The 9,492-nt window shown below is 35.7% G+C and overlaps 1 non-coding gene across 1 annotated transcript; it reads right to left on the bottom strand.

Moving 5' to 3' along the window:
- Positions 1 to 3,361: 3,361 nt before the first annotated feature.
- Positions 3,362 to 3,444, bottom strand: Trnal-uaa (transfer RNA leucine (anticodon UAA)). Its single transcript has one exon. It is a non-coding gene; the product is annotated as a tRNA-Leu (tRNA).
- Positions 3,445 to 9,492: the final 6,048 nt, after the last annotated feature.

Below are 9,492 nucleotides of genomic sequence, written 5' to 3'. Positions count from 1 at the left end.
TGAGATTACTGCTCAACTTGGCATATTCATTTGCAGGAGGTCTTTGAACCTAATTTCCAATTTACTTTGCAATTTCTTTAAGTGCTCAATGTTTATTATAATATCTTCGTCATGCAGCTCTTCCTCAATAGTAGAAGAGGTTGAAAAATGCATCAACACCTCACAGCTAATATTTATCGTAAAGTTTTCCAAGGAAAGCTCTTGTAACCTCTTTGCAAATTAAAAGATTTGTATCTTTGCCTTGTAGCTGTTTGTCAATCAAATTTAGCTTCTCAGATATAATTTTAAGGTAGACTGCGTCACATTTGGCGACTAGGATTTCTTCTCTAAGCTTCTTACAATTCAGAAACATTACAACATTGTCCTAAAGTTCAACGAAGTGGCATGAGCAATTATCCTTACAGGTTGTCACCGGATGTATGACCTTCAAAGCAGTAACATAATATTTATTACATACAAGACTTTCTAATGCCAACTTGATACCTTATTCATAAATGATATATCATTTTCGAATCGCCAAGTAAATCCACTCCTTTTCTTTTTCTATCATGACGGAACTTAAGATACAGAAAATACATTGTGTGTGTGTGTGTATGTTTTTGTGTCTAGATTTTAAAGAGTTACAGATACTAATAGAAGATTTTAGAAAGAAACTGTGTTAGTAGTGATGTCCCTTCATTGAGCTTGCTTTCCACCGCTCGCACCATCTAATTCCCAAACTTTTCTGCGGCCTCACTGTATTTCGCCATGACTCCAGGTTGGGAATCACTACTCTACGTTACTGCGATTTCTTGGGGTTTTAGAGAATGAAATGGTAAGATATATGAATACTAATGCTTGTCCCTCAAATACCAGTCCCACTGAGGGAGAAAAAGAAGAAGTCGGCAGCGGTGGAATTTGAACACAGGATGTAATATAACAATTTACATCTTGTATATCAAAAAACGTCACACACTCAATTATGCCACGAACCGCCCTTCATACATCCTCAACTATGTAATATGTAATAAAATTATTGAAATGAGTTTTAAGCTGCTTCATAAACTGAAGGTTACACCTCTCTATAAAGGAGGACACGGGAATTTAGGATAATTATTGAGTTCTCATAATTATCAAATACACAGTGGAAGACCAATAAAATGTCTGAAATAAACACGTAATTACTAAAGATCACGTGTCATGAAGATCACATATCATAAAATCACATAAAAAGATCATCTCTCCTTGAAGACCATATTTCATAAAGAATCATTATCATAAATCGCAAATCTGATAAAAGATCAAACGTCATACAGACATTTACTGATTGGTAACAGTATGTTATTGCACAGCATTGAAGCATAACAGACAAAAAGACAAATATCACTTGTATAAAATGACACGAAGCTATTTTAGAATGAATGAATAGATTAATCTCACATAGGAAATGATATATCTAGCATTGAAATAACTATCGTCAGCAGATATTATTTATTCTAAACAAAGAAAAAAAAAATTAAAATAAATTACTTCCACGAATAGGACTTGAACACATACAGGAAGTTATCCATTAGCACTGAAGCCTTTAGCGCTAACCACTCGGCCACAGTGTTGCTATGATTGGCTTTTACTAGAAAGTGGGCCTCCACCCTTTAATGTACTCGAAATGAAACCTTAGAAAGTCCATAACATTCTTAAAAGTGCCTTTTGAATTAAAATGAATTGAGTTTATTGTATGCATATCTACAATCTTCAACACTTACAGTATTCCAGAATCCTGATTATATATATGTATGTGCGTATGTGTGCGTATGAGTGTGTGTGAGTATGTATGTATGCATGTGTGTATGTATGTACGTATGTATCTATGTAAGTGTGCGTGTGTGTAAGTATATGTGTATGTATGTGTGTTATCTTTTACTTGTTTTAGTCATTGGACTGCGGCCATACTGGGGTACTCCCTTGGAGGTTTTCTTTTAAAGTCTGGTACTGATCCTATCGGCCCCTTTTGTTTAACCGCGAATGCACGGAGCCGTAAACAAACCAACACCGGTTGTCAGGTGGTGAAGGGGAGGCAGTCACAAATACAAACTCACACATAACCTAGAGATTGGTCAGAAGGAAAGTAGAGAGACACGACAGATCTTGATTATCGGAATCGTCATGAGAAACTGAAACTTTATTGCCTCCGACGCCGACGTAAGCACAATATCATTTGTAGGATGTGGGAAATATGCCAACAGCATTTCCCAGATGATTTTGGCATCAACTTTAAATTCATCCAAGGCTTAATCCCCGTGTTATTCGTCCTCTCCTAGAATCATGTTCGTGCCACATTATAACACGAAGACAAGACTATTTCACCTCAACTGGCCTTACCCGCTTTATCATCGTGCAAAGACACGTAAGAGAAGAAAAAGATCTCATCACATTCAAACGGTTTGTAGATCACTATCTCCAACAAATTCCAGATAAACCCCCTACCTCTGAAAACAATACCTCTTTACTCAAATGGACTAGGGTGCCCAAAGAATGAATGTAATATGAGACAACATGAGATGTCTTTTCCAGGTGGTGCTATTAAGTTAGGTATGGCCTAGGCTAATTCTGGCCGAAACTTAACTAAGCATCTAAGTATAGTAACGACACAATACATGCTGCAGCACTGGGATGTTAATTTAGTTATCGAAACGCAACGTTTCATTTTGTCGATACTCCGAGAATCACATTTGACAAAGCACATGCATAGATCTATGTGTTGCAAATTGTTCTGGGTTTCTTTTCATTTACCATTTTCAGGTCAGCCAGAAGCAAATCAATTCAGTGAATATTTCGCCAGAGCAGCTTGGCAAGCGAACTTACTGGTATATCGTTAAGTATAAATATTTTAGTATTTCAACTCATGTCCATTGTCCGAAAATATTTCGTCACACATCTGTGACCTCTTCAGCGACACTTTCGTTTTCGCGTGTGTTCTTGCTTCACTTACTCCATTCTGACAGAATGGTGTAAGTGGAGATATAAATAAAAGGTTTCCCGTCCCTTTCGACGACGATGAATATTCATTTGTGAGATCAACTGCATTAATTACCTGCACATTGAATTAGCGTGAATATTCCACAGAGACATGTACCTTTAGAAATAACTGAAAGGGGCCAGTGGCATTAATTTCGAGTTACAAGCATTTATTCTAGAGAACACAAACACGATTGGGGCTTGAACCTATGTAGACAAATATTCATTGGAACTTAAGACCAGCGGGTTAATCTCTCGGTCATGAGTTAATTGTTGTAGGATGGAATTTGTTTTCTCATGTACTTGTTATGAAAAAGTATCAACACCTATTCTTAAGAAGAGGTTTAAAAAAAGAAAAGAAATAAACTAGCACGAGTGGGGTTCGAACCCACGCGGACACTTGTCCATTGGAACTTAAGTCCAACGCCTTAACCACTCGGCCATCGTGCTGCTAACGGAAATACGTTATTACAAAACAGCATTTTGTTTCTTCATATATTTGATGTTGGATCTATGAAATACGAATTTATTTTCGCTTAATACGAAAGTTTCATTTTCAAAACAGCAGAAAATAATAATTTGTGAAATCTTTGGATCTTCCCAAGAATTTGTTAAGCTTAATGGAATTGAGTTTCTCTCTGCTGTCTCCAATATTAGTCACATACAGCATACAAGAACCCAAGATGGTCAATAACTCTTTCTCTCTCTCTTTCTCTCTGTGTGCCTCTTTCTCTCTCTGTGCTTCTTTCTCTCTCTGTGCCTCTTTCTCTTTCTCTCTATGTGCCTCTCTTTCTTTCTCTCTCTGTGCCTCTCTCTCTTTCTCTCTGTGTGCCTCTCTCTCTTTCTCTCTCTCTTTCTCTCTCTGTGCCTCTCTCTCTTTCTCTCTCTGTGCCTCTCTCTCTTTCTCTCTCTGTGCCTCTCTCTCTTTCTCTCTCTGTGCCTCTCTCTCTTTCTCTCTCTTTCTCCTTCACTCTTTCTCTCTTTCATTTTCTTTTAATTGTTTCAGTCATTAGACTGGATATTAAAATTGATGCCGACATCGTTTGTGCAATATTGATGGAATATTTTCCACATCAGACAAATGATGTAGCGCTCCCGGCGGCGTTGGAAAGAGTAGAGATTGAGTGTTTTTAGTCTACCTCCAATAGTCAATGCCTCTCGTGCCGTCTATTTTTCTCGTTACTGACCTTTTGAGTGCTTCCACTTTCATAATGAGTTGTTTCGTATGGGGGGACCACAGTGGGCACCAGTACTCAAGGTGGGGTCGGGCAAAAGTAGAGTAGAGAATGATGGTGTGGTCATCTCTAAACTGGAAAGTACTCAGAATCTAGGGGAGCATCTTGCGGGCCAAGTCAACCTTGTTTATATGTATACATATATACACCCTACGTCGTTAATTGGGTCCAGAGGACACGACTTATGTCGAAATAACCATTATTTAAATGTATATACATATAACAATTATGACCTAGGCTAGCCTAAGTTGTTTTTATGTTGGCCTACGAATTCGGTAAATTGTTTGGCAAGCTTAGGCTGCTTTTATATTAGAAAGAAATAATTTCAAATACTGTACTGTAGCCCACCTGATAGCTGACGTCGGTGTTACTCGTTGGGTAATATTTTAGAAAGACCGACGTATCTTTGGAAATTATGTAAGTCGAAACGACTTAACCAGGGGTATATGTCTGTGTATATATATTGTTGTTGGCACTCCATCGCTTACGACGTCGAAGGTTCCAGTTGATCCGATCAACGGAACAGCCTGCTCGTGAAATTAACGTGCAAGTGACTGAGCACTCCACAGACACGTGTACCCTTAACGTAGTTCTCGGGGATATTCAGCGTGACACAGTGTGACAAGGCTGACCCTTTGAATTACAGGCACAACAGCAACAGGAAGTAAGAGTGAGAGAAAGTTGTGGTGAAAGAGTACAGCAGGGTTCGTCACCATCCCCTGCCGGAGCCTCGTGGAGCTTTAAGTGTTTTCGCTCAATAAATACTCACAACGCCCGGTCTGGGAATCGAAACCGCGATCCTATGACCGCGAGTCCGCTGCCCTAACCACTGGGCCATTGCGCCACCACTTGTGCACACACACACACACACACACACACATATATATATATATATATATAGAGAGAGAGAGAGAGAGAGAGATGCGTCATATATATATATATATATATATATATACAAATTCATCATATATATATATATATATATATATATATATATATATCATATACTATATATATAAAGGTTCATCGAGGTGGTACTCCAGCATGACCGCAGTCTGACTGAAACAAGTAAACGATAGAGATACGCAGCAAAGATGAGGCCATTAATGTCTGTCGAATTATAACATTGTTAACAACGATTCATTTGTGTTATTTGCGCATTTAATCTAATTAGTTAACTAGACTTTCTCCTACTTAATGCTGCAGACGAAGTTGTTCGACGTAGCTGAATATTGTGAATTAAGTATGAGAGAGAGAGAGAGAGAGAGAGAGAGAGAGAGGGAAAAAAACAAGTATTTTCTGCAACATTTGTCTTTTTCTGTTGTAGCTGATTTCCTCTTACTTAATAAATTATCCAGAAACTGTACAATGCAAAACTATGGAGTCTTTTAAATAGAAAGAAAACAAGTCAAGAAATAATTTGTTCGCGAAACGAAAGCATCGACATATGTTGTTAAAGTTTCATTATCTTGAGAAGGAAAATAAAAGGAAAAGGGATAATAAAAACAAACAAACAAACAAACAATATCTTGCTTGTCTGGAAAATTAAATGACATGGAGTAAAATATATGTCGTCGAAAACTGGATTAAAAGTTTAGGTTAACGTTAAGTCTACTCAACAATTTCATATACATATACATACATGCATACATACATACATACACAGACACACACGTTTATGTGCATATATATATATATATATATATATATATATATATATATATATATATATATATCGAAACGCCAGAGTTTTATTGGTGGCAGCTGATGAAGGGGATGTTTCTATGTGGCCTGCTTGTTTGTTGCACCTTGTTTACCATTTTGTCCTTGTTCTTTTGCCACGACATGTACCCAGTTATGTATCTATATGTACATGTAGATGAACGTATATACATACATGTACATATATATGCATACACTCATATATTGTTTATATATATATATATATATACACACATACATACATAAATATATATACACACACACTTATATGCATATATATACAAATATATATAAATATATATATATATATATATATATATATATATATATATATACACATACATATATATATATATATATATATATATATATATATATATATATACATATATATATACATACATATATATATATATATATATATATATATATATATATATATATATATATATATATATATATATATATATATATATATATAAATACATATATACATCTATACATATATATACACACACATACATACGTACGTACGTACGTACGTACATACAAACGTACATACATACAACATACGTACGTACATACATACATACATACATACATGCTTGTATGTATGGTATGTATGTGTGTATGTACGTATATATGTATGCTCGTAGGAAGTTGAAAGTAATCGTAGACGTAAAATAAATGCGTTAATTTTTATTTATTACTTGATTTATTTATTCATTCATTCGGAAACAAAATGAAAAAAACTCCATAATAGATAGATGGAACCTAGTTAGCAGACTGTCTGACAAAGAGCAATAAAATTGTCGTGCACAAAACAGCGATAAAAATACGTCTTAAGATTACAAAAGAAAAAATGAAATAGAATAAAATAAATAAATAAATAAATAAAGAAAGAAAGAAAGAAAGAAAGAAAGAAAGAAAGAAAGAAAGAAAGAAAGAAAGAAAGAAAGAAAGAAAGAAAGGAACTGCTTATTGGTTTATTGCGAAAATTGTTTCGGGTTATGTCTGAAAAAATCTTGGTGATTTTCAGAAGTAAATGAGAACACAAGTTCAGCATCTCAAAGATCACAGAATCATCAGCACCAATAAATTCAGATCTCTTTTGTATATAACTTACGAAATATTCTAGTGAATCTGTGGAGGCGTGTAGCTTAGTTGTTAGGATGTTAGTCTCCTGATCGTAAGATTGTGGTTTCGATTCCTAGACCGGGCGACGTGTTGTGTTCTTGAGCAAAATAGTTCATTTCACGTTGCTCCAGTTCACCCAGCTGGCAAAAAATGAGATAAGCCTGCGATGGAACGGCGTCCCGTCCAGGAGGAGAATATATACGCCATTGAAACCGGGAAACCGTCCGTCATGAGCCTGGCATGGCTCGAGAAGAAAACAGTTATTATTTTTATTTTATGCGCAAATCTAGGCAAAATTAATTCTACATGAATGGGTGTGTGGTTAAGCCGCTCGTTTTGCAACCATAAAGCTTCGGGTTCGGTCCTACTGCGCAGAATCTTGGCCAAATGTCTTCTGCTACAGACTCGGGCTGACCAATACATTGTGAGTGGATTAGGTAGACGGGAACTGCATGGCAGACACATTGTGTGTCTATATATATATATATATATATATATATATATATATATATATATATATATATATATATATATATATATATATATATATATATATATATATATATATATATATATATATATATATATATATACGCAGGCGTGTCTGTGTGGTAAGTTGCTTGCTTACCAACCACATGGTTCCGGGTTCAGTCGCACTGCGTGGCACCTTGGGCAAGTGTCTTCTGCTATAGCCTCGGACTGACCAAAGACTTGTGAGTGAATTTGGTAGACGGAAACTGAAAGAAGCCCGTCGTATATATAAATAAATATATATATATATATATATATACATATATATATATATATATATGTGTGTGTGTGTGTGTGTGTATGTATATGTTTGCGTGTCTGTGTTTGTCCCCACCACCACCACCACCATCGCTTGACAACCGATGTTACTGTGTTTACGTCCACGTACATTCGAGGCTCGGCAAAACAGACCGATAGAATAAGTACTAGGCTAACAAAGAATGAAAGAATATATAGTTCAGATTTATAGAAAGACAAAAGAAGAAGACAGGTGTATGAACAACAAGCAAGTGTATTAGTTTGACGCTCGGGAAAATGAAAAAGTCTTTTACGTTTCGAGCCTACGCTCTTTGACAGAAAGAAATAAGAGGAAATAAACAGAGAGAGAACGAGTATATATAGCGGTTCGGCAAAAGAGACCAATAGAATAAGTACTAGGTTTACAAAGAATAAGTTCTGGGGTCAATTAATTCGACTAAAAGTGGTGCTCCAGCATGGCCGCAGTCAAGATGACTGAAACAAATAAAAGAGTATATATATATATATATGTGTGTGTGTGTGTGTGTGTGTGTGTGTGTGTGTGTGTGTGTATGTGTGCGTGCGTGTGTGTGTATATATATATATATATATATATATATATATATATATACTAGCTAATGTGTGTGCTTGTGTTTGTCTCTCCATACCACATGACAGTCGGTGTTGATTTGTTTTACGTCACTTTTACATAACGGTTCGGCAAAAGAAACCGATAGAATAAATAGCAGACTTTTAAAAACTAAGTACTAAGGATCAATTTGTTCATCCGGAAAAAAAAGTTTCTTCAATGCGGTGTCCCAGCATGGCCGCACTATAATAATTGAAACAAATAAAAGAAGATACAAACAAATGACGTCACACAGTATAGCAAAAGCTACGCTTTACGTATGTCTTTCTATTCTTCTATTGTGGTGGAACATTAGTTTGCTCAAGAACTGCATTCAAAAAATGCGATTAACAAATTGTGTACTGGGCCTTATATTCTTATATTCTTATATTCTTATCTGTATTATCTTTAATTTCAGCTTAGTTAATTAACGGACACGTTTATATACACTCTTCATATATATACATAATATAAATTATCGCAAAACTATTTATACTATCAGACGACTCCTGTAAATAGTAATTTAGCCAATCCCTTTTGGAACAATACGGTTATGACGTAATACGGTGAGAGGAATGTGTATGTGTGTTTGTGTGTGTGTGTGTGTGTGAGTGAGTGTGTGTTTGTGCTCGTATGAATATATATGTGTATACGTACATACATAGGTACATACATATATACATACATACAGAAAGAGAGAGAAAGAGAGAGAGAGGCTTGAGCCTATTTGGGTCTACTTGTTGATCATTGTCAAGAGAAAGTTAAAAATAGAATTTAGCGCAGTTCAGCGAAAGAAATCGGCAAAATAATTTAGTACTAAACCAGTACAGTAATCCCTCGACTATCGCGGGTATTACGTTCCTAAAACGCCGCGATGGGTGAAAATCCGCGAAGTAGAACCGGTACCCTACTGTGCTTTTCTTCATTGTTTTTATAATTTGTATATATTTATTTTATTATAAATGCAAAACAACACCATGGAGGAATCGACATAAACTTAAATAATGA

The sequence above is a fragment of the Octopus bimaculoides genome, chromosome 3, assembly GCF_046866305.1.
Source record: "Octopus bimaculoides isolate indiv1 chromosome 3, ASM4686630v1, whole genome shotgun sequence".
Taxonomy (NCBI): domain Eukaryota; kingdom Metazoa; phylum Mollusca; class Cephalopoda; order Octopoda; family Octopodidae; genus Octopus; species Octopus bimaculoides.
The sequence above is the reverse complement of the archived record's forward strand: the minus strand, read 5'-3'. Positions and strand labels throughout refer to the sequence as shown.